We start from the raw sequence: 27,066 nt of genomic DNA on the forward strand, positions 1-27,066 counted from the left end.
GGTCGGGGAACTAAGATTCTGCAAGCCGCGTGGTGTAGCCAAAAAAAAAAAAAAGGACCAGTCAACCCATTACCTCAAGTCCACTGAGATCTCAAGTCCAGAGAAAGAGGCTGCCTCTCGTTAGGAAGTGGCAAAATGACTGTGTCTTCACGAGGGAGGACTCTCTGTGCCTACCGTCCCACTGCTCCCAGCCCCCCACCCCAGGTGCAAGGCTGACTCTCTGCCCAAATGATGCCTCCTCCCTGAGGCCTCCCCTGACCCTCTCATTGTAAGTGGGTGTCCGCCCCTTTGTTTTTTAGCACTTTACCCTGTTGGAATCCTGTATGACAACTGTGACCGCTTGTAATGACATATCTTTTTGCACGCTTGGTTAGAGCTGTCTTCCCCACCAACCTGTAAACCCCATGGGGACAGGGTCCTACCCCAAGGATGCCGCAAGTGCACATGCAGTCCTGGCACGTGGCTTCCAGTAGCGCACGAGGCAGACCCACCAAGAGTCGGCCTGCCTGCATGTTCCCAGGGCTGGACCAGCGGGCCTAAGAGAACACAGTCTCACTGGCCAGGTGCTCCTGTAAAACACCTCCAGAAATACTTGTTATGATTGAACCTCCACTAAAGATAACTTTGAGCTTTATTTGTAGAAGGGATCTGCTAGGAAAATGGTGTAAGCAAGACGATCAGGACAGTGTAACCTGCCTAAGAGTTACATTCCAGGAAAAGGTGTTCGTACCACTTACTGAAAATGTTTTCATCCGGTAAAGGTATGCTTTATAACACACTTACATGGGTGCTGGATAAGTGTAAATCTTGGAAGTCAGAAAAATAAACAGGTTTTTCGATATTCTGTAACTCACTCTTGCTTTTTCATGTATTCTGAATTAGTGAGCCCTCACAATATGTAGAGTCCTAGAAGCAACAGAGAAAAGGATACCTTTTACTCCCAGACTAAGTCCTTTCACAGTGGGTGAAGGTAGCCTACTAATAGTTATTTGATATTCTTTTTTTTTAAGTAAGAGAAAAATACTGCTTATGCAAATACGTCGTTTTGAAAGAGTAGTTCAAACTACAACGTAAAACCTCTTCCTTCAAATAGGGAGCCTAAAACCATATTGGAAAGAAAACACGACCAAATAAGATGTGTCTCGTTATTTTTATTGCTTGGCCTTAAATATCTGCCATCTTATTAAAGGGAAACTTTTCCAAAAATAGCCTCGCAATCCTTATGCACAGTTTGGCAGTAATAATCTTTTACATTTAAGTCAAATAAGGAATTATGGATGTGATATTCAGCTTTTTTTAGTGATCCTATCTGTCACTGCAGGAAGTTCAGATGCTCTCATGCAAGGACATCTTATGCTTCTCTAAAATTCTGCTTCTGATTAAGCCAAAGATGAACAAGGGAGATATTACCTGATTAACAGTCATGTTATTTGTTGAAGAGAAAAGAGGAAAGTGGAGAGAAGAGAAAAGGAGAGAGGACCAGGAGCAGGCCACTGATTCGTGACATGCATTTATCCCTTCCTGCCCTCCACTTTCACTCAACAATGATGTTACTGCTTTACCAGGCAGCACTTCTGCACAGAAGGGGAAGTCAAAGCAGTATGATGGTGATTCTTTGACGATTACAAATAAGGAGATAACTTTTTCTCTAGATCAGAAGGGACTAGAAAGAGAATAAGAAAACAGAAAGGCAAAAGAAAAAGATAGCTGCCTATACGATAAAAATCTCCAGAACAATTCAATCAAAGCCAGAGTTACTTTCTGAGACTTCCCTGGTGGTCCACTGGGTAAGACTCCGCACTCCCAATGCAGGGGGCTTGGGTTCGATCCCTGGTCGGGGAACTCGATCCCACACGCATACTGCAAGTTAGGAGTCCGCACACCACAACTAAAAGATCCCACAACTAAGACCTGGTGCAGCCAAAATAAATATTAAAAAAAAAAAAAAAGCCACAGTTATTTTCTAACTGGGAGATTGAGCACTAATCCCACTATGAGGACCCCACCTTCATGACCTCATCTACCCTAATTACCTCCCAAAGGCCCCATCTACAAATGAATATCATCATATTGGAAGGTCACAGCTTCAACATCTGAACTTTGGGGCAATCAAACATTCAGTCCATTACAGGAGCCTTTAGGTTTTTGTACAAGAGGGTCTGGACCTCTTTGGCCTCTGTGACCTCATATCCTGGTCCCCCCTGAGGTGACTAGAGCATTGAAACCACTCCAGGTCACTGGACACACTAAGATCCCACGACCAACCGTGGGACACTTAAGCCCAGCCGCTGCAATGCACGTAATTGGGGCTGGAATTGCTGCACTTATTGCCTCCAGGCTTGCCCTCCAACAAGTTTTCTATGAAGGATTTTAACTGCACTCATTCTAGGCCTCCAGAGAGTCCTGAGTTATTCCTCTCCCTGTGTCTTTTAAACCTTTGTGCTTTTATACATGCTTTCCCTCTGCCTGGAATCCAATCCGTTTCTTCTCTTGCTAGAGATTCAGTTGATACATCACCTCTATTCTGAAAACTGTCCCAGTAGCCCTTTCACTCAGGCAAGGTATTCATCCCTCCTTGTATGTACTACTATTGCTGTACTTATCACTCTCTGCAGCAATTATTGGTTTAAACGTCTGCCTCTCCTACTAGAGAGTGAGCTCCGGGCCCGGGCCTTACCTGTCTTTTTATCCCTGGATATAGCAGGGTCTAGATGTAAGTAAGTGCTCAGTAAATAACAGTCACTTATTCTATGAATATTACTTTTCCCTTACACACATTTTGGTTCATGGTATGTGAATGGCAAGGGAACTCACATTTATTTAGCACCTACTATGTACCAGGTTCTATGTTAAATACCCCATTTTATTCTCAAGACAAATTTGTAAGATAGGAATCATTGGTTTGAATAAAATGGAGACCAAAGAACCATCTTATTAGAAATAGGAGGAGAGTATTTATTCAAAATGTCTAGGGACCTACCTAATCTATTTTGGATTAATAATATTTCTGGAGCTTAGTTATCTTAACTCTAAAAGAGCAGTGATTGAAAATGGGGCTTTACAATCCCACTCCTAGGCATGTATCCAGACAAAACTATAATTCGAAAATATACATGCACCCCTATGTTCACTGCAGCACTATTTACAATAGCCAAGACACGGAAACAACCTAAATGTCCACTGACAGATAAATGGATAAAGAAGATATAGTATATATACATAATGTAATATTACTCAGCCATTAAAAAGAATGAAATAATGCCATCTGCAGCAACACGGATGAACCTAGAGATTATCATACTAAGTGAAGTACGTCAGAAAGAGAAAGACAAATACTATATGATATCACTTATATGTGAAATCTAAAATACGACACAAATAGCATATCTATGAAACAGAAACAGACTCACAGATATAGAGAACAGACTTGTGGTTGTGAAGGGGTGGGGTGGGAGAGGGAAAGATTGGGAATTCGGGATTAGCAGATACAAACTATTATATACAGGATGGATAAATGACAAGGTCCTAGTATATAGCACAGGGAACTAACTATATTCAATATCCTGTGATAAACCATAATGGAAAAGAATATGAACAAGAATGTATACATATGTATATCTGAATCACTTTGCTGTACAGCAGAAGTTAACACAATATTGTAAGTCAACTATACGTCAATAAGATTTTTTAAATGGTGCTTTAACAAGTACCATGTGTTATATGAATGATTGAAATTTAACATTTAGCATAGCCTGGACCTACCAAAACATGCAAATGACCAAGAACCACCCAACTTGGCATTGACAGTAAGACCGCCTTGATGTTAGTGGAGCGGTCCACCATGGTCCAGTTTACCCTGTATTCAGTGGATTGTGTTGTTGCAACACCACCCACTAGTCCTTTGAAGCTGGTGGATCACAGCATCCCCACTCACATTGTTCTTCAGCGCAAATGTTCTTCAATTATCACACTGGCATGATTTTAAAAACTGGATGAAAAAATTCTTTAAAAATAATGCCACTGTTTGGATACTTTTGGTGTTCAGATGCCCAGATAAATGACCTTTTATTGTCCTGATTTTGTGGTTTCCTAGGATTAACATCAAAAGCGCACAGAAGTCATGTTTCGGTTATCACCAATATACTCCACATGTCTCTCCTGTCAGTAAGGGCAGATGTGATATTTCACAACAGCTAACTCATTACCTTTACCTCCAGGAAATCTGCTTGGGTGTAAATTGTGAAATGTGTTATGCCACATAGCATGCCTTAATAATTCTGGAAGTTAGGAGCCGTCAAAACACATACACAACTGAGAACTGGCAAACTTTCCCTAAAAACTGTTGTGTTAATTTGGTTTGTCAACTTGTTCCTGAGTACTGTTTGGACTCAGACACACAAAAGCTACAGCCACCACCACCTTAAGGCTCACAGTTACTCAGGGGTTAGATGGAAAGAGGGGCAGAAGCACAAATAAAGGTCAGAAGGTCCAACTGCCTGGCCCTTTTGCTTAGAGGAAGGAAGTTCAGTTTCATGTGTAAAGAAACTGAGCTTTAGACTGTCTGGACCCAGGACCAGCTCTGAAGGTCATTCCACGGCCCCCCGCACCACCATGGCAGATGGCCCATCACACACCTCAAGCTTCGCATGACCACAGAGGGATGGAGTTGGAGAAAAAATTACCAATGGACCGTCTCGTCTTTGAAAAAAGAAATAAAATTAGGTTTCAATGTTTGTAAGCCCATTCCTAGACTGTCCTGATCCTCCAGTTTTTTGCTTGATAATGTAGAGTATATATGTATATATATGCATATACAACTACCACCCACCAATGTGTATGTGTATTTACATCTTCACATTTCATACACTTTGACTCTTTGTTTTATTAGTATGTACACTCCTAAGTCACTAAGAACCATAAACACTGGACTTGAAGGTATATTAATTCTAAAAGAAACCAAACCACTAATTAGTCATTAATTCATCAAACATGCTTATTGATACCTGGTACAATGTGGTTATAACATGGTGCCAATGTACAGTTAAATGAATTATATTTAAGAATCAAAGGGCAAGGGTTAAACTCTAATCTCTCCTACCCCAACCCCCCAAAGTTAAAGCAGCAAGCAGAAAGGAGAGCCAGATCTGGCTGATTTTCAGTTCTGTTTGTTTCCTTACTTATGAGAAACGACAAGTAACATGATGTTCCAGACGCTGGAAAGTTCACATAGACGTTTAAGACACAATTCTAGGACTCAAAACACTTGCTGTCAAAACCAAATATGTAAATAAGTTGCTGGATAGAGGACAATCTTCTCCAGGAGAGAAGACCGTAGCAGATTGCAGAGGGTGCAGAGGAAAGTTACTTTTGTTTATTAAAAAATGGATCAGAAAGGTTCTGGAATTGTCATATAGTAGCATTGAAGAGGACTTCACAGGGTTTGTGGGGCCCACTCCACAGGGAGGGAAAACAGCCTGGTTTTCCATGGTTAAGGTAGAGAAAAATAGAAAAGTCTGGAACACTAAATAGAAGCCATCTTGTGGGTAGTCCTAACTGCCAGTGTTAACTGCCAGAGTGCAGTGACCAGAGCAGTTTGAGAAGCACAGGGGAATGACAGAACTCTAAGAGAACTAATCTGGTTGCAATTAACAGAATGAATTTCCTGAAAGAGAGAAGGCAGGAACACCAGTCAGGAAGTAATTACAGCAGTTTGCTCATCCATCCATTCATTCATTGAGGATACATTTATTGATCATGTAATATATTTTCGGGCATCTGCACGCACTGAGGGAGACTGGGATATGGCAGTGAACAAGGCACAGAGCCCTCAGGACTTAGAATCCAGGGAGAAAAAAGGCATCACATTTCAGGGGGCAAGAACTCTGATGGACCTGAGCACAGGGTGCCCTGGAAGGTGACCCTTGGGTTGAGTCTTAAGGGTTAGGTAGGGGTTGGTCAAGGGAAGAAGAGTGGGAAGGGTAACTGGTCAGAAGGAACAGCTGGTACAAAAACACTGATCTTAGACAACCTGACACATTCCGGTCTGCGAGAGGCTCTGGTCCAGAAGGATGTGAACTGAACCTTTTATTATTTATTAAAAATAATTATATTAAATAAACTAACAATCACAGCCATTTATTCATTAAGTACTTAGTATGTGCCAGGCACTATTCTTTACACTGTTAATTTAATCCTCACAACTCCATGAAGTAGACATTGCTATTCCCATTTTACAGATGCACAAACTGACTTCAAGTGCCTCAGAAATTTGCTTCTCAGAATCACACAGCTATTGGGATTAACATATACACACTACTATATGTAAAACAGATAATCAACAAGGACCTACTGTATAGCACAGGGAACTCTACTCAACACTCTGTAATGGTCTATATGGGAAAAGAATCTGAAAAGGAATAGATATATGTGTATGTATAACTGAATCACTTTGCTGTACACCTGAGACTAACACAACATTGTAACTCAATTATACTCCAATATAAAATAGAAATTTAAAAAAAACCATAAAGCAACCAGGACTAAAATAAAAATAAAAATTATTTTTAGTACTTAAAAAAAAGAATCACACAGCTATTAACTATTGATCAGGGGATTCAAACGTAAGTCTTTCTCACTTGAAAATCAACCTTGAGCCCTGAAAAGACAAGTAAGAGCTATACAACAGAAAGACGGAGCAAGCATTCCAGGCAGAGGAAACCTCAAGGCATGCATGTGTGGGCCACCAAGCAGTTTGGAATGATCAGAGAGGGAGGCACAAGGCTTGGGTGGGAGAGATGAGGGTGGAGAGGCAGTCAGAGGCCAGGCCATGGTGGACCTCGCTTTGTAGGCTGAAGGGTGTGAACTTTAACTTGGAACCCGTGAGAGCCACTGAAGACTTACATACATGAAAGGCTGGAGGGGACAGACACATGCGCGCCGAGGTGTGGTGAGCAGGGCAAGACTGCTGGCAGAATCTCACTAATCCAGCGAGTCTCGATGGTGACCACGCTCAGAATTCTCTTCCTAGAAGAATTAGTAAGATGATACTCAGACAGCCTAAGTGAGAGGGGGAGTGATGGCACCTCTCATAGAAAAGTGGACTCCAGAGCAGAGGGGTCTGTGTGCTTGGGAGGGGGGATGGGTCGGTGGGAGGGGGTGGATCGGAGAGAGAAGGTGCTGATGAGTTGAGTTCAAGTTTAGACTGTTGGGTTCACAGTTCTAGTCTCAGAAGAAAGGTCTGGGTAGGAAACAAAGGTTTGGGCTATAGGTCTGGGCAGGAAAAGAAATCATCATAATAAGCATGGACTATTAAGCAGGTACAGTCCATAATGCTTTCCATGTATTTTCTCTGTAATCCTTTCAAGAACCATATGAAATAGATATTGTTATTACCCTCATTTTACAGACTATGGCTCCAACTAAGCCACGAGGACATTAAATGACCTGCCAAGGGCCACACTATTAGTAAAGGACCCATACACCACACCTCAATTTCTCACACATTTGTGAATGTGATCCACAATAGAAACACGTTTTACATTGCCGTCCAGTCCAGAAATGTATATTTCACTGAAACAAAAGTTGCCTGAGACCACACTTAGCCCCCTGCTGCCTTCTATTCTATTTCATTTTTTAAATAGGCTGCTGGCAACCCACAACTTGATTCACAACCTGCTCGTAAAACCCAGTTTGAGAACGGCTGTTCAACTCCTCCTACCTCCCTCGCCTGAAGTGGGTGACAGCGGTGGGACCTCAAAGGTGAGGAGAGATGTCAGCGACATCATAGACCCCAGGAGGGAACTTCACTGCAGGGTGATATAAGCCAAAAGTATAACGTGATGAGGAGTGAATCTCTTTTGCCAAATTTCACCCTGAGGACCTGTCTGTGGAAGCTAGCCCTTCGGCAGTGAGTCGTTCACTGGCTGTCACACACATTTATGGGGATGGAAGCCTTTTTTGCTGCCAAGTGTTTACACTGTATGGTTCAGGAAAAGATGCAGATGCACTTCGGAGAATATTGAAGTTGTTAGTTCTAACATTGCTACAGTATACCGTGGCAGCAGAATGTGGGCACACAGCCCAAAGCAAACCAAATTCCTACAGACAGTAATTGCAATAGGAAACAATACCTCCAAGGAGGAAGTTATGGAATACGGCAGTCAACATCTTGCTCAGCAGGAAATGATTTTGCTGGCAGGACTTTAGGAATCCACCGCCAAAATATATCATAGACCCTGAATGTATGCACTCTCCCTGCTGCCTCATAGGAAGAGGGGAGATGTTCCTTTTCACTAGAATTAACCTGTTCTGAGTGGCCTCCAGGGTCTCACTCCCTCAGTTAACCCTTCCTTCCTCTTTAGCGCCACCATTTTCTCCTATAACATAACTTCCCTCCCTTCTGACTTCAAATACACGCTAGTTTCCTCTCCAAAAGCCCCTCAGCACGCAGGAATGTTGGGGGAGCTGCAACTGCTCTCCATGTTGGTAGTGGTGGTGGTTACACAACTGTGTGCACTGTCAAAACTCACAGAACTGAACACCAGAAAGGGTGAATTTTACAATTTGTAAACTGTATCTTTAAAAAAACACGACTTCAGAATAACTCCCCCCCCTTTCTGAATCCTGCCACCCTGTGGTTACGTCCTCTTTCCCCACACTTGCTCTCCCCGTGGTCTTCATTTGAGCTAAAACCCAAGTCTTCCCCCAGGTCACCACCCCCACTGCTTCCGCCCCCCAGTTCTCCTCCTATTCCCTTCCCACCCTCTATAGCTCCTGAAACTGCTACTAGAAACTCTCTTTTAATTCAGAACTTCGCTATCCCTCCTCTACCTCTTTAAACGCTGCTGCTTTGACTTCCTAGCAATCCTCTGACTCTGGGAATTTGCCAAAATTCCAAGCCCACTGCCTTCTCCTTCTGTATTCTCTCCCTCAGAGATCTTGCCCACTCTTGTGGATTAGAGGACAGCTTGAGTGCATCTGACTCCCAAATCTATGTCTACAGAGAGGACAGCTGGCTCGGGTTCCCAGTGACCCAGTGGCCATCTCCACTCCGTCACTGCCTCAAATTCAGCACGTGCAGCTGCCTTTGCCAGCTGCCCTCACTGGTGTGGATGACTTCACCGTCGGTCTTTCTCCCAGGCCAGAAACCCTGGGATTCCAGACACAGTCATCAAGATCAAAGCAGGTAGCACAGCGGAAATGCTCTTGTGAACTGCCATGTTCTAGACTGATTATCATTTCTACTCCTGAAATCTTTTCAACTACTCCTTTGAAATGTCTGTAGATTTCACCTATTTTTTTCTCCATCCTCTGCTGCCAGCCTACAGCTCCCTCCCTTCCCTCCAGTGTACTCTGTATTTTGTTGTTTGTCTATCTTTACGGAAACAACCTTTCCCCCTCTTACTCTGCAGCTCAGGACTCTTTAAAAACCTCCTGTCATGGGCTGAATTGTGTCCCCCCGCCCCGGAAAAACAAGATGTGTTGAAGTCCCCTGGTGCCTCAGCAAGACCTTAGTTGGAAATAGGTCTTCACAGAGGTGATCAAGTGAAAATGAGGTCATTAGGGTGAACCCTAATGCAATATGACTGGTGTCCTTATAAAAAAAAAGGAAATTTGGACACAGAGAAGGAAGACGACATGAAGAAACAGGGAAAAGACCATCTACAAGCCAAGGAATGCCTGAGGCCACAGGAAGCTAGGAGAGAGGCATAGAACAACTTCCTCCCAGCCCTCAAAAGGAGCCAACTCTGCCCGCACATGTTATGGACCAAAACATCAGTCCATGTTTCTCCATTTGGCCCTAAAGGTCTTTGATCTGGCCCCATCTTCCCCATTCAACCTTAATCCCACGACTTCCCTACTTAGACCTTCTGATCAGTCCCTCCTCCAATCAGATGTGTCTCCCTCTAATCTACATCTGGAAATGGCTCTCCGCTTTTGCTTGGGATGTCCCCAACAGCCTATTATACCCTACCCACTTCTTTCTCCCATCTAAACCTCGCACATTCTTTAAGCTCTAACTTCAGTCCCTCTTCCTCCATTACACTGTCACTATTGTTTTCTCTCCCTTCTCTGAATTGTCAATGTACTAATCATCTGTATCCTATAAACTGACACCTGATCGTGTCTCATTCACATAGTTCCTTAATGGTTTCTTGTGTAATAGTCTCGGGTCTTGAGTTAAGTTTTAAGTCCCCATTGGAAACCACTTTTCCAGACACCTTTGGAAAAGTGGTTTCCAATTTGTTTTCTCAGTAAAACATCCTTTCGTCCAGATCTTCCCACAATTCTTGTATTATTTTATCACATAACATCCGATCAAATATTACTGAGCATCATTTGGGTTAGCGAGAAGGACATCCTAGCTGTGATTTCTAACTCTTCCTTTCCTGGAAAAGCCACTGGACTTCCCAGAGCCTTACTTTCCTCACCTCTAAAATGTTACTTCTCAGAGTCATTGTAAAGATAAGATGGAACGATTTATGTGAAAGTGATTATTAAAAGGTAAAGATTTGCTCAAATGTGAGACTAAATCATTATTATCATCTCAGTGGCAAGTTAGCTGACCTAGTTAGCTGCCTTGCTGAAGAAATTATGGGTTTGAGTCAAGTGAGCTGGTTCTTCTAGATTCGTGCCACCTGGTCCAATAAATTTCATGACTAATAGAGTGGGAAGAAGGATGGAGAAAACCGCAAAGCACATCCAGTGGGTCAGCAGGGTTATCTTCATAAATAAAAGATAGATAGCGTGCAGTCACCTCAATCTACCTGAAGGCATGCAGCACCCCAGGCTCTCGGAAGACATAACTGACAGTCCCTGACACCATCAGCTCTGGTGCAATAAATCTGCAGGTAATATATTATGCCGAAGTCAACAGGTTTAATGTTTTGTTCTGTTTTTATTTGGTGATTTAATTCTACTGGTTTTATGACTGAAAGCTAAACAAGAACTGCTAAATATGCCTGAAATACAAAAAGCAAGTCAACCTCTGTCAATTTAGAATCTCAGTATGGTTCATCCCATGAGCATATTGAATCAAAGAAGAGCCAAACTCTCTCCAATTTCCAAAGAAGACAAGCTTTAGTGGTATATGGAGTTGATGTGTTTGGTAAGTATTCACATCCCCAAACCACCAAACTTTCCCCAGCCATATGAATTTAGACTTGTTGTTTTTCTCAATTTAAATGTTGCTTTTTTTAAAGGGGTTAAATTAACTTTTTTTCTTTTACTTCACTTTGGTACTTGTTCCAAAAACTTTAAAGCCTGGCCAACGATTTTGAGTGAATTAAGTGATCGGTCTTAAGTTGTGGATGCCAAATACAGCCTGCATGTTAAGAATGTAAGTGTTGCAGCAGTTTTTATGTGTAGAATTCAGAAAGCTGAGCCTTGGGTCTCTACGGCCTGGAAGATACATCTAGGAGACAAGCAGGAGGTCTGAGTGTCTCCACTAGGAGTGACTCCCTCCCTCTGGTCTGCTGGTGACCTCCTGTCCCCACGGACCACCCATCAACAGATTCCAGCTCAACAGCTGAATAATGCAGATTGAAGACTAAAGTACTAGTAGAGAGACCTGGCAGCACTTTGGTGAATGCCTTTACCCAAGGGACTTGATGAAGAGGAAATGGTTTGGGAAAAATATCTAAGAAAAGAAATCTATTCAGTTCTATTTAGATTTAGTTCTAGCATGGAGCATCCTGTGTGGAATAAGCCCCGAACATGATAAGAATATCTTGCCCTGCATTACAAATTGAAAACCAGCTCCCATACAGATGGAATTCAGAATTTTATAACTCAACAAATCTGCTCCCTCCCATTACAGAAACTGCTTTTAACTATTCAAAGCAAATTCTTAATTATTCTTGACATGTAAAGGCTTTTTTAGAAAGTAGTATGAATTTGATCTGTGATAGATGCTTATTAAAAATTGAGAAGCTTTGTTTAAGAATTTCCTCAAGTAAAAGCCTTATAGAGGAAATCCCAGAGAGATCCTATTGTTTTTTTTCTTTTAATGACATTGTGTTAAAAATGAATAAAACATACCTTCTTCTGTGGGGTCTGTAGCTGAAGCAGAGACATTAGAATAAATGTCACAGGAAAAAGGAACACTTTGCACAGACACCCCCTCACACTCCCACCTCTTCCCGTTTCAGGCTCCTAGATCTTTCCATGTTGTTTTGGTGGGTGGCTTGCAGCTTCGAGTGGGTTTTTGAGCCTTTAGGCATCAAGTACTCTGTACTTCAGGTTTCTGGATTGAGACGTTTGGGGAGGGAGGGGATGAAAGACAGTCGAAAGGTAATTGCTACTTGATGGCTGAAAGCAGACAAAAGCAGCAGGAAGACCCCAGTTAGCCTCTGCTCATCCTTCCTCTAAGCAAATGGCACCCCGTCACATTACTTCCTTGTACAACATGACTGTGTGACTTCCAGGTGACCTGGGGCAAAAGACAGCATTTGTCATCTAAGGCTCTTTTGTTGTAGAGTAGGTGGCACAACAGATTTACGGGCGCGTGGCTTCCCTAAAATGGAAATAGCTTTGTAAAACAAGACTTCTTTTTCATGGTACCAGGTATCTGGAGACCACGTTCTGTAGCTCTTTGTTAAGTTTGGCTCTGATCAATGTCCACATTATTGGCTAAGATTTAGAAGAGAAAGGCACCTAATTTTTGCCATTTCTGTTCTGCAGCTATCAAGACGCAAACATTCAGCCCTTTCGAGTACCTTTTTATCGTCTTCCCTTGGGTGACTTCTGATTGGTCACACTAAAAGAAGAAGGGTATCCAGGATATGTGCTCACGTTTCATAAGAGGTTCACTTTTACAATCTCCTTCCTTGACTAATCTGGCAATTATTTTGCCTTTCATAAGTAGAATCCAATGCAGGAAGATCTAAATAGACATTTCTCCAAAGAAGACATACAGATGGCCAAAAAGCACATGAAAAGCTGCTCAACATCACTAATTATTAGTGAAATGCAAGTCAAAACTACAATGAGGTATCACCTCACACCAGTCAGAATGGCCGTCATCAAAAAGTCTACAAACAATAAATGCTGGAGAGGGTGTGGAGAAAAGGGAACCCTCCTACAATGCTGGTGGGAATGTAAATTAGTACAACTGCTATGGAGAATAGTATGGAGTTTCCTTAAAAAACTAAAAATAGAGCTACCATATGATCCAGCAATCCCACTCCTGGGCATATATCCAGATAAAACTATAATATGAAAAGATACATGCACTCCAATGTTCATTTCAGCACTATTCACAATAGCCAAGACATGGAAGCAACCTAAATGTCCATCGACATAGGAATGGATAAAGAAGATGTGGTGCATATATAAAATGGAATATTACTCAGCCATAAAAAAGAATGAAATAATGCCATTTGCAGCAACATGGATGGACCTAGAGATTAGCATACTAAGTGAAGTAGGTCAGACAGAGAAAGACAAGTATCATATGATATCACTTATTTGTGGAATCTGAAAAAAAAAATGATACAAATGAATTTATTTACAAAGCAGAAACATAGACTCACAGACTTAGAAAACACACTTATGATTACCAAAGGGAAAAAGTGGGGGCTGGGATAAATTAGGAGTTTGGGATTAACATACACACACTGCTATATATAAAACAGACAAACAACAAGGACTTACTGTATAGCACAGGGAACTCTACTCAGTATTCTGTAATAACCTATAAGGAAAAAGAATCTGAAAAAGAATGGATATATATGTATGTATAACTGAATCACTTTGCTGTACACCTGAAACTGACAAAATATTATAAATGAACTATACTCCAATAAAAAATAAAAAAAAAAAACCAATGCAGGAGGTAAGCAGAGGGAGCCCTGGACATATGCTGAACAATACCGGAGAGCCAGCTGCCCCAAATCTGCAAGGAGATGATTCACTCACCAATACCAAGGAGATGACTGTGCACTGAGATACAGCCTGCGCTGCCGCTAAAGCAAGCTGTGCCACATGAAAAGATGCTCAACATCATTAATTATTAGAAAAATGCAAATCAAAACTACAATGAGGTACCACCTCACACTGGTCAGAAAGGCCATCATTAAAAAGTCTACAGGGAATTCCCTGGCAGTCCAGTGGTTAAGACTCCACGCTTTCACTGCCGAGGGGCCAGGTTTGATCCCTGGTCGGGGAACTAAGATCCCATAAGCCACACGGCATGGCCAAAAAAATTTTTTTAATTAAAAAAAGTCTACAAACAACAAATGCTGGAGAGGGTGTGGAGAAAAGGGAACCCTCTTGCACTGTCGGTGGGAATGTAAATTGATACAGCCACTATGGAGAACAGTATGGAGGTTCCTTAAAAATCTAAAAATAGAATTACCCTATAACCCAGCAATCCCACTACTGGGCATACACCCAGAGAAAACCATAATTCAAAAAGACACATGCACTCCAATGTTCACTGCAGCACTATTTACAATAGCCAGGTCATGGAAGCAACCTAAATGCCCATCAACAGACGAATGGATAAAGAAGATGTGGTACATACATACAATGGAATATTACTCAGCCATAAAAAGGAATGAAATTGGGTCATTTGTAGAGATGTGGATGCACCTGGAGACTGTCATACAGAGTGAAGTAAGTCAGAATGAGAAAAACAAATATCGTATACTAACGCATATATGTGGAATCTAGAAAAATGGTACAGATGAACCGGTTTGCAAGGCAGAAATAGAGACACAGACGTAGAGAATAAACGTATGGACACCAAGGGGGGAAAGCAGCGGGGGGTGGTGGTGGGATGATTTGGGAGATTGGGATTGACATGTATACACTGATGTGTATAAAATGGATGACTAACAAGAACCTGCTGTACAAAAAAAATAAATTAAATTTTTTAAAAAGTCTACAAGGAATTCCCTGGTGGTCCAGTTGTTAAGACTCCACGCTTTCACTGCCAAGGGCCCAGGCTGGATCCCTGGTCAGGGAACTAAGATCCCATAAGCCGCGTAGCATGGCCAAAAAGTTTTTTTTAATTAAAAAATAAATTTTAAAAAGTCTACAAATAACAAATGCTGGAGAAGGTGTGGAGAAAAGGAACCCTCCTACACTGTTGGTGGGAATGTAAGTTGGTGCAGCCACTATGGAAAACAGTGTGGAGGTTCCTCAGAAAATGAAAAATAGAATTACCATATGATCCAGCAATCCCACTCCTGGGCATATATCCAGACAAAACTATAATTCAAAAAGATACACGCAGGGCTTCCCTGGTGGCACAGTGGTTAAGAATCCACCTGCCAGTGCAGGGGACACGGGTTCGAACCCTGGTCTGGGAAGATCCCACATGCTGCGGAGCAACTAAGCCCACGTGCCACAACTACTGAAGCCCACGCACCTAGATCCCATGCTCTGCAACAATAGAAGCCACCGCAACAAGAAGCCCGTGCACTGCAACAAAGAGTAGCCTCCGCTCGCCACACTAGAGGAGCCCCATGTGCAGTAACGAAGACCCAACCCAGCCAAAAATAAAATAAATAAAATAAATTTATTAAAAAAAAAAAAGACACATGCACCCCCATGTTCATGGTAGCACTATTCACAATAGCCAAGACATGGAAACAACCTAAATGCCCATCAATAGATAAATGGATAAAGAAGATGTGGTACATATATACAATGGAATACTGCACAGCCATAAAAAAGAACGAAATAATGCCATGTGCAGCAACATAGATGCAACTAGAGATTACCGTACTAAGTGAAGTAAGTCAGAAAGACAAATTTCATATGATATCACTTACATGTGGAATCTAAAATATGACACAAATGAACTTATCTATGAAACAGAAACGGAATCTGGACATAGAGAACAGACTGGTAGTTGCCAAAGGGGAGGGGGTTGGAGGAGGGATGGAGTGGGAGTTTGGGGTTAGCAGATGTAAGCTTTTATATATAGAATGCATAAACAACAAGGTCGTACTGTATAGCACAGACAACTATATTTAATATTCTATGATAAACCATAATGGAAAAGAATATTAAAAAAGAATGTATATATATGTATAACTGAATCACTTTGCTATACAGCAGAAATTAACACAACATTGTAAATCAACTATACTTCAATTAAAACTAAAGCAAAGCGTGCTGTTAACCTTGAACTACACAAAAAGGGGAGGGGTCAGAACTGACCCCAAGCTTCCCTTCTTTTGAGTCCTGCAGGTTCCTGCCCTTTCCCTTCCCCATCCCGCGCCTCCAGTTCACTATCTTCACTCCCAGCAGAATTATAACTAAGGCAGCCTGCCCAGCTACAAAGACAGCTGTGCACCCTCCCATTGTGTCCAACAGTGAGGATATCCAGACAAGCTAACAAGATGCAAATCCCCTGCAATGTGGCTAATGCCTTTTTTATCCCTAAGCAAAGGCCCAGAAAATTCATTCTTTTAGGTGATTTTATAATATAGCTTTGACACCATTGTCAAATGTGCAACACTAATTTAAATAAATTGCATGTGGTCAGCAAAAGAGACAGTTCTGTCTGTTTAATCTGAGAGGTTATTTTCATGATTAAAGAGACCTGATCTCGTCCTCTTAATTAAGGCAAATCTCCAGGATAGCTATGCCCCCATTATGGGTCATTTTGATGCTAGCCTGGTCACTGTCGAACTGCTTGGTGGCTGGGGAAGGAATATTATAGGAATAGAGTCTTGCACCGAATAGGAGTCTTCGGGATAGGTAGAAAGTGTCACTTTGTCTGGGTCGTGTTTAAGAGCCAAGAACACACCTTCTGCTGCCAAAGGAATCAACTCTCAGGTCAAGGGGCCATCATGATTCCCTCAGGAATCTGAGCTGAACTACAGAGGGGGCTCCTACCACAGCCCTAGACCTGGTTTCCTAGGTGAGGAAATCAGAGAACAGGTGGGAGAAAGATGCTCGCTAATGTCTAAAGGTACCACCAAGCCTTGAAAATCCCTTCAAGGCTTATGCTCTGCCTTTTACACTATTGTACTTTTCAGATCATAAAGCAGGGGGTTTGAAACATAATATTTGTTCAATAAATCATCTTGATGGCAGACTGGGCTGGAAACACAGCTTTCCTTTCTTCTACCTGATGGGACAGAACACTCTAAAACAAAACTGGGTCTAATCTTTCACATTTTTGGTCTTCCGTCAGATCTCTCTTTTCAGGAGTCTTAATCTGAGAACCTTTCCATGTTGTTTGCTTCCTGATCCTCACAATCGGCATCCCTGAAGGTCAGCAATGAGAGTCCTAAAATGCTAGTTCGGATCCTAATAGGAAAGAAGCAGGTCAGCCAGACTTTATGCCTCTCCCCATACTTTGGTTTAAATCAATTACTATATTTAAACTAAAAAAGACATCCCTCAAACAGCAGACATTCTGAAACCTGAAAAACATTTCTAATAAGGGGACCGTGATTTAGAAAGCTAATCAACTCCCAGAACTCCAATTGCCTCCAGCATATTTGTACAAACTGCTCTGGTTCCAGAAGTCTGCATGTTGATTCATTTTACTGCAGTCAGGTTGGAAGAGAACCAGTTTCACAACTTCTATTTGGGACCTTCTAAACTGTCATAAATTAATAAAGATGCTGACCGATACAGTGTTTTTGTCTGACTCAAGGACACATCCTAAGCTTCCTGGCCAGCCCTTCGGCCTAAATAAATTTAATCTAGACATCCAGTATGTCATGAAAAAGAAGAAGGTATTGTAAATTCTAGGGAGAGGATATTTCTGTTCAAGGATTAAGATGAGATTCAAAGGCAGGATATGCAAAAATAATAGTTTTACATAGGGAGGAATCAGTATTCATTAAGGCAAAATATTTGCCAACAAGAGCTCAAATTCTGAGGTTGAATTTCCACTAAACTCTTTCTTTTTTATCAGTTTATTTCTTTTATTTATTTTTGGCTGCACTGTGTCTTCGTTGCTGTGCGCGGGCTTTCTCTAGTTTCGGCGAGCAGGAGCTACTCTTCGTTGCGGTGTGCATGCTTCTCATTGCGGTGGCTTCTCTTGTTGCAGAGCATGGGCTCTAGGCACACAGGTTTCAATAGTTGTAGCACTGGGCTCAGTAGTTGTGGCTCTCGGGCTCTAGAGCGCAGGCTCAGTAGTTGTGACGCACAGGCTTAGTTGCTCCACGACACAGGGGATCTTCCCAGACCAGGGCTCGAACCCATGTCCCCTGCATTGGCAGGTGGATTCTTAACTGCTGCACCACCAGGGAAGCCCTCCACTAAACTCTTAAAAGCTGAGTGGCTGGTAAACAGTTGGCTTTTCTCACTAGGTTTATTCCTCTTCATTTCCCCTCTAGCTACTTATCTCAAAGGTTGCATTTACCAATTCTTCTAAGAACAAATCCTAGCCATATCAAAGACCTACCATTCTCTTCCAGAGAAAATAAACTAAACTCTCAGATAACTTGCAGTGACTTTTTCGGACCTGCCGACTGGCAGGTCAGTCTTAAGGTCTGATATCTAAGAGCATAAGAAATAATGCTGGAGACGGAGTATGCCAGTACCTCAGCCTTGACTCAAGGTTTTTAAGACAACAGTCTCAGAGAAGCCTCTCAAACAGATATTCGGGAAAGTATTATATTTTTCTTACGAAACCCCAAAGGAAAACCGTCCCCGTTCCTATCTGCATCATTAGCAGCAGCAGCAGAAGCGTACTGCCAGCACCTGCCAGCATAAACCTTTAGAGCCTGTATAAATCAAGCTAAGATTGTCTTTTGGGAATTTATAATCCAAGATGGATTTTGGTGTAAACCAAGCAGTGTCATTTTTAGTGGAGTAATGAGAGAAGAAGAACATGTTATCTTCCCAGATTTTAGAATTTCAGTATGGCACTTTGAAAGGTTTTTTCAGCATTGCTGTATTACCAGATTGGGTTATCTCTGTTGAGCAGGCCAAATTCTCACCAAGCAGTGGCTGGAGAGGTGGTGAGTTACTGCTGCTCAGAAAAGGCCAAATAAACAGATCACGCCTGAGCCCCAAGGTAAATATCCAGCCTCTTTCTAGAGTAAGCAGTGGACAGAAACTCCAGTGACAGAATTCAACCTTAGGACAGACCAAAGAAAAGGTCAGAGTGTGTGCTCTTAATTCTCAAGGAGACTCCTTAACCCACTTATATTCAGTGTCTTATATGCGAAGTTCTTTCTTTCTTTTTCTTTTTTAAAATTAATTAATTAATTAATTAATTTTGGCTGCACTGTGTCTTCGTTGCTGCGCGCAGGCTTTCTCTAGTTGCGGCGAGCGTGGGCTACTCTTCTTTGCGGTGCGCAGGCTTCTTATTGTGGCGGCTTCTCTTGTTGCGGAGCATGGGCTCTAGGCACGTGGGCTTCAGTAGTTGTGGCTCACGGGCTCTAGAGCACAGGCTCAGTAGTTGTGGCTCACGGGCTTAGCTGCTCCACGGCATGTGGGATCTTCCCGGCCCAGGGCTGGAAGCCGTGTTCCCTGCATTGGCAGGTGGATTATTAACCACTGCGCCACCAGGGAAGCCTGCAAAGTTCTTTCCATTTGTGTTTCAATATGAAGCAGAAATAAGCTGACCAGACAATCAGGAAACCATGCAAGTCAACATTAAAATGACGATGCAAGAAAAAGAATTCAAGATGTAGGTGCCATATTTGCTTTTGAAAGATACAACGGAATTTCCAATGGAGGATTTAATAGACAAAGAGTTTTCCAGGGAAATAAAGGCAGGATTTGGAAAAATGTTCTGAGAATACTGATAAGGGGACACTGTCATCTAAACAAAGTTGACTCTAAAAGGTAATTATATCCTAGATTCCATGATCCAAAAGAGTGGCATGGTATGTACCTAAATAAGACAGTATAGAAAATGGTAGGGGAAAAAGGGAGGGTCCACGGAAAAGAATGTGCAAATATGGGGGTGATCTGGTGCTATCCTCTTGTACCCAGTCCAGAATACGAATTATCTCACCATGAAGACATTTCATTAGTGTAGGTGGCCATGCCTGACTCAACCAAATCTGTGTTTATCCTGAGGGTGGAGAGAGGTCGAGTTTTTGCTTGTTTTTTTATAATTGATCCTTAATTGCTAGATATACTTAGGTTTGAAGAGGAAGGAACAAAGTAATGTGCGTCATAAAGAATTCAATCAAATCCCTTGCATCTTTGGTTAAGGTTGTGGTATCCCAAGGATTCTGAGTCATTCCTGCTCTTTTGTTTCTTTCCACCGAAAGGCAGGTACTAGGTCTGCAGGGTTGTAATCACGTGGCAAACTGAGACTGGAGGTCAAGAGAGCAGGGTGGTAGTGAAGCAAGCACATTACCTCTTCCACCCCCCAGTAAAGGACTCGGAAATACAAGGAGCCGCGCAACAAGCCCATAACTGTATTCTAAAATGACTGATGGAAAAGTTACTCTCCATTTTTAGAAAAAAAATAGGCTAAAAACTGTCTCGTGGGGGAAAAAAAGGCATTGGTGAGCATACCCTACCACCCTAGGGGCTCAGCCACTCTTTGGATGTCTGGAACTCTAGGTGCTTTAAAATCAACCATTTCAAAAGCGGCTGAATCTAAAGCTGTCTCTGTTCATAAATTAAGGTTGCTGAATTCTGGGGGGAGGGGAGGGGTGAAGACCCAGTTGCCTGTGGGGTTGGATTACAGGTGGGAACGAATTTAGAGTTCATAGAAAGCTTGGGATCTGACAGGCACTTCACGCGACAAACGTTCCTCTCCACTCCCAGCCTCTTACCTAATTTGTCCGCAGCATGCAGTTTGCAACATGGGGCATGTCTTTTCATAATGTATCAATCCAAAAAAGCCCTGAAAACCCTCAAAAAATCAACATCGCTCTCCTCTAAGAAGCCAAAACTGTAGCATGAACTTGGGCAGAGGATCTGAGTAGAGGCTAATTAGGAAGGAAATCGGTTTCAGTAGTTGGCTGTAGGGAAACGACCAAAATGTAAAGAGACAGAGAACGAAACCCATCTTTTCAACAATTATTACATCTATTGCTTTAAGGTTGCAGAATATCTTTTCTTTTCTTTTCTTTTCCCCTCAGTTGCAAAATGACGAGAAAAGCGTTTCTTCCGAAGCTCGGCGCACACCTTTCGGGACTGGCGGAGAGTCCCCGCCCCAGGAGAGCGAGGCAGGCGCGGGGCTGGCGGCCGGTCCCTGGCTCCCCCCCATGCACACCCCCGCCCCACCGCCTAGGACCCGGAAGCGGAGCCTCCGCCGGCTCCGCACACCTCGGTCCACGCAGACCTTGCCCAGAGGGGAGGCTCCATGGGGCCGGGTCGGGCCCACCGGCGCAGCCGCGCACGCACAGCCCGGGCCGCGGCCCAGCAACAACCGACTTACTGAGCGACGGCGACCCGCTCGGCGACAGAAGAGGCGCGCACGGCCCGCGGCGGGTGAAGCCGCGGCACCGCCCGGCGCTCTCGGGCTCTATGCTGAAGCCGCGAAAACCCACGAGCCGAGGGAGAGCCGCCTCCCGGCCGGATCCCGAAGAGCCTCAACTCGGTGTCCTCCCTTCCAAGAGGCGCTCGGATCGGTCACTTCCATCCTGTGCTCAGGCCCAGGGCTGAGACATCTGTTTTCCATCAACCGTGCGACCGCGGCAAATCCTGGATTACGCACTGCCCGGCGCCCGCGGCGTTTCCGGCCCCCGGCGCGGCCGCTAATCCCCGCACACGCAGCAGGCAGAGCACACGCAACGCGGCGCCCGGTTCCCGACTGCTTTCCGTGCGCGCTGACTGCGGCCTCCCGCGGCCCGCCGCGGGGGAGGACCAATCGCAGTCCCCGGGCACAAGAAGGGTGGGCGCGGTTCTCAGGGCTACTCCCGAACACGCGTCCTCCCCCCAGCCCTGTAAACACGCTGCAAAGACTGTCCCTTCGGGGGAATGACTTGTTTGCCGTGGCTGCAAAGGGTCAGTCTCCAGGACAGAATGGCTCATTACTCAGAGCAATCACAACTCCTGAAAGTGAGAGAGGAAAAAAATCTCTGCGTTTACTTTCAGTAAATTCTGACAATGTCAACGAGGACACAATCGGCACCGAAAATGAGGAGAAATTACTGCGTCTCAAGGTCTTATATTTTACTCCGTAAAGCAGGTTAGGGTAGGGAGTGTCCCCCCCTCCCTCCCCTCCCCTCCCCTCCCCTCCCCTTCCTTACGCCTGGAAACATTTGCGTGTACCAGGCACTAGGCTGAGAAAAGAAAGTTGGAAAAAGCCTGAAGTCTCTACTCTCAAGTGCCTTACTAGTAGCGGGGCGGGGGGCGGGGGGAGAGAAAGGGGGTGGAAACCAACAGTTGCAGTGCGTTGTGAAATTGCTGTAATAGTCTACGCTCAGAGGGTTACTGGCACCCAGAAGCAGGTTTTGAATCATGCTGGAAATCAAGGAAGGCTTCCCAGAAGAGGCTGCGTTTGAGTTTTGAAGACTGAGCAGGCATCAGGTAGAATGAAGACAGGTAGGAGGAGATCTGAACGTCTGTATGTCAGCAGAAAGCAGGCGAGAGGTGCAAAGGTGAGAGATGGGGTTATCCAGGGTGGCAAGCAGTCAAACCATAAAGATCTTATCAGCTAAACTCCAGGATTTGACCTTTGTTTGGAAGCTATGAGGCCCCTCTGAAGAATTTTAAAGCAGATAAGTGAGTTGATTAGATTTGTGTTTCAGAAAGATCGCTGTGGAAGGCATCTGGAAGGGAGTGGAGGTGGGTCTGGGGTGGACAGAAAAGACTCCAAAGATGTGTGAGAGGTGTAACCTTTAGTATTTGATGGCCCGTCACAAGGGGGGGAGCAGAGTTGTAGGCTGTCACTCAGGTTTCTGACAGTGGGCAATGGGGTAGATTCAGCAAGAGACAAATGAAGAAGGGGGAACAAGTTTCATCTGAGAAATGATGAGTGTGGTTTAAGAGTTTCTAGTTTCTATGGGGCTTCCCTGGTGGCACAGTGGTTGAGAATCTGCCTGCCAATGCAGGGGACACGGGTTCGAGCCCTGGTCTGGGAAGATCCCACATGCCGCGGAGCAACTAGGCCCGTGAGCCACAACTACTGAGCCTGCGTGACTGGAGCCTGTGCTCCGCAGCAAGAGAGGCGGCGATAGTGAGAGGCCCGCGCACCGCGATGAAGAGTGGCCCCCACTTGCCGCAACTAGAGAAAGCCCTCGCACAGAAACGAAGACCCAACACTGCCATAAATTAATTAATTAATTAATTAATTAAATTTTTTTTAAAAAATGAAACTTAAAAAAAAAAAAAGAGTTTCTAGTTTCTGTGGGCTATCCAAATGCAAATGTCCTAGCAGACAACACTGCCACATAGATCTATAAGGTATTTGGGGGTGTTACGGGCTAAAAACATAAATTAAGCAGTTGCCCACCTATAATAGAAGATACGGGGGTAAAGGAAATTCACATTTGCTAGGACTGCCATAACAAAGTACCACAAACTGGGTGGCTGCAACAGAAATTTATTGTCTCACAGTTCTAGAGGCTAGATGTCCAAGATCAGTGTGTCAATGGGGCCATGCTCCCCCGAGGGCGCCAGGGAAGGATCTGTGCCAGGACTCTCTCCTGGCTTCTAGTAGTTTCTTGGCTCGTGGCAGCAGTACTTCAATCACATGGCTTTCTCCCTGTGTGAGCGTCTGGGTCCAAATGTCCCCTTTCTATAAGAACACCAGTGACAACTGGATTAGAGGCCACCCCACTCCAGTATGATCTCATTTTAACTAATTACATCTACCCTTATCTCTATTTCCTGTTTGGAAATTACCCTATTTGCATAGAAAGTCACATTCTGAGGTACTGGCTGTTAGGATTTCAACACGCGGATTTTAGGGGGACACAATTTAACCCCTAACATTCACAGTGCGAATTCACAGCAGGATTGAAGGGACTTCCCCAGGGGTCCAGTGGTTAAGACTTCACCTTCCGATGCAGGGGGTGCAGGTTTGATCCCTGATAGGGGAGCTAAGATTCCACATGCCTCCTGGCCAAAAAACCAAAACATAAAACAGAAGCAATATTGTAACAAATTCAATAAAGACTAAAAAAAGAGCAGGACTGAGTTTGGAGATGTGGAGAAACACCAGTTTTAAGTGGACAAAGAGAGCAGCTCTGGGTGGAAAGTGAGAGAAAAATGATTAGAAAGGTACAAGAGGGGTGACCCACAAACCATGAAGAGAAATGTTTAAGAGAGGAATGATTAACATTGCCAGATGCTTACAAAGTCAGGCAAGACAGAGCTAGAAATTGCCATTGCCTTTGGCAGTGTGGTAGTCATTGGAGAACTGTCAGAACACATGAACTTCAAAGGGCTCGTTTAGCTCCAATATTTTGTGACTTTAAAATCGCTGTCCAGGGACTTCCCTGGCGGTCCAGTGGTTAAGACTCCGCGCTTCCAACGCAGGGGGCGTGGGTTCAATCTCTGGTCGGGGAACTAAGATCCTGCATGCCTCTCGGCATGGCCAAAAAAAATAAAAATTAAAATAAAACAATAAAATAAAGTCATTGTCCAGCAAACTCCCTGAGGGAAGTGGGAGGTGGTGGACATTTGTTTGACTCGTCTCCTACAACCAACCTCCTTTCTCAGCCTCCTTTGCAGTTAGGGCTCGAAACTGCGGCCTAGGCTCTGGCAGTCAGGCGGATAGATGCTAGGCTTCGGTCTGGATGAAAGCAATATGGGAAATCAGACTCTAAGGAAGCTGCTTTCTGTGAGGTGATGGAGTCTGGTGGAAGGGTATGGAGGCCCAGAGGCAGCAGGGGCGAAGGTCCTAGATGCCTGTGCCCGGAGGAGCGGTACTGGGGCTCATCCTGGAACCATCGTGTGATACCATTCAGGCATTGTTCTCAGTGGGGTAGCCTCCAAGCCTTCAAGAAATGCAAGTCTCTGTATTTCTTGAAGATTCTCTGAGTCATGTAATATTCTTTTAAAAGAACCAAAAAACAAAACAAAACAAAAAACCCAAGCCCACAACTGCTTTTATTGAGATATAATTCACATAGTATAAAATTCATCCATTTAAAGTGGACAACCCATATATATAAAATAGATAACCAACAAGGACCTACTGTATAGCAAAGGCAACTATACACAATATCTCGTAATAACCTATAAGAGAAACAAATCTTTAAAAAAAAGATATATATATGTATAACTGAATCTCTTTGTTGTACACCTGAAATTAACACATTATAAATCATACTCCAATAAAGAAAAGAATCTTCAAAAAAAACCAAAGTGTACAATGCAGTGGCTTTTAGTATGTTCACAAGGTAGTGCAACCATCACCACTATCTAATTCCAGAACATTCTCATCACCCTGAAGAGAAAGTTGACACACACTAGCTGGTCACTCCCCATTTCCCCCTCCTCCCAGCCCCCAGCAACTACTAATCTACTTTGTGTCTCTGTGGATTTGCCTGTTCTGGACATTTCATATAAATGGAATCATACACCACGTGGCCTTTTGTGTCTGGCTTCTTTCACTGAGCAAAACTTTTTAAAGATTTAGCCATGTTGTAGCACATATCAGTACAGCATTCCTTGTATTGCCAAATAATATTTCATTGTCTGGATATACTACATTTTGTTTACCTGTTCATCAGTGGATTGTTTTCACTTTTTGGCTAGTATGAATAATGCTGCTATGAACATTTGTGTACAAGTTTTTGTCTGAAATATATTTTCATTTCTCTTGGGTATATATCTAGGAGGAGAATTACTGGGTCATGTGGTAGTTCTATGTTTAAAAATGTGAGGAACTGCCAGACTGTTTTCCAAAGCAGTTACATCATTTTACATTACCACTAGCAATATTATATTAGGGTTCCAATTTCCCAATGGGTATAAAGTGGTATCTCATTGTGGTTTTTATTGGCATTTCCCAAAGGCTAATAATGTTGAATATCTTTTCATGTACTTTTTGACCATTTGTGTATCTTCTTTGAAAAAATGTCTATTAAAATCCTTTACCCATTAAAAAAATTTTTTTAATTGTGGTTAAAAATACATAAAATTTACCACTTTAACTATTTCGAAGTGTACAGTTCAGTGATATTAAGTACATTCATTCACATTGTTGTGCAATCATCATTCTTTGCCCATTTTTGTATTGTTATTTATTTATTTTTGGCTGCATTGGGTCTTCGTTGCTGCACGCGGGCTTTCTCTAGTTGCGGCGAGCGGGGGGCTACTCTCTGTTGTGGTGCACGGGCTTCTCATTGCGGTGGCTTCTCTTGTTGCAGAGCACAGGCTCTAGGCGTGCGGGCTTCGGTAGTTGTGGCACGTGGGCTCAGTAGCTGTGGCTCACGGGCTCTAGAGCGCAGGCTCAGTAGTTGTGCCGCACGGGCTTAGTTGCTCCACGGCATGTGGGATCTTCCCGGACCAGGGCTCGAACCCGTGTCCCCTGCATTGGCAGGCGGATTCTTAACCACTGCACCACCAGGGAAGTCCCTTTAATTGTCTTTTTTAATTTATTTTTTATTTTTTAATTTTTATATTCTGGAAACAAGTCCCTTATTGGAATATGACTTGAGAATATTTTCTTAAATTCTGTAAGTTGTTCTTTCACTTTCTTGATGGTGTTTTAATATTCTTTAACAAATTCCTTTTATGCTCAAACTAACTAGTGTTGACAGTAGCTAAGAGCATTGACAGATGTGCTGGGTTCTGTTAAATACCATCTTTTTCTATGTTTTTTTTTTTTCTATAACAACCTGCCTCATATCACACATTCTATCCAATATTGCCTTAGAACTTTGTTTTTTGTTTTTTTCCTAAAGCCTTTCCTATTCTATCTGAATCCCACCCCATGATATTGTGATTTATAATAAGAAATACATATTTGGTCTTCGTTCCATTTCTGGCACAGAGCTCCTAAAATTTTTGGAATTTCCTAAGTGATGAGACCCATAAGAATGTCTTTTTTTACGTTAATGAGGTGACTTTTGGACCACACCTAAGAATGGGGGCTGGTTGCCAGGAGAACCAACATTGTCATTTGAGGGTTGCAATGTTCAGTCCACACCCTGACCTCTGGGGAGGGGGAGGGACTGGAGGTTGAATCAATCACCAATGGCTAATGATTTAATCAGTCATGCCTAT

At 43.2% G+C, this 27,066-nt stretch overlaps 1 protein-coding gene across 4 annotated transcripts in view; it reads right to left on the reverse strand.

Moving 5' to 3' along the window:
* TRIM2 (tripartite motif containing 2) overlaps positions 1 to 27,066 on the reverse strand; it is a 223,434-nt gene that overhangs the window by 184,098 nt on the left and 12,270 nt on the right. For 2 of the 4 annotated variants that reach the window (XM_061192512.1, XM_061192507.1), the window contains exon 1: positions 21,323 to 21,849. The exons of 1 other annotated variant lie outside the window; for it this stretch is intronic. The gene's annotated coding sequence lies outside the window, so the exon portion shown is untranslated. Of the gene's footprint in view, positions 1 to 21,322; positions 21,850 to 27,066 lie in introns of those variants that run through there. One more of the 4 variants, XM_061192515.1, reaches the window with a different exon arrangement.

This window comes from Eubalaena glacialis, chromosome 5, assembly GCF_028564815.1.
Source record: "Eubalaena glacialis isolate mEubGla1 chromosome 5, mEubGla1.1.hap2.+ XY, whole genome shotgun sequence".
NCBI lineage: Eukaryota > Metazoa > Chordata > Mammalia > Artiodactyla > Balaenidae > Eubalaena > Eubalaena glacialis.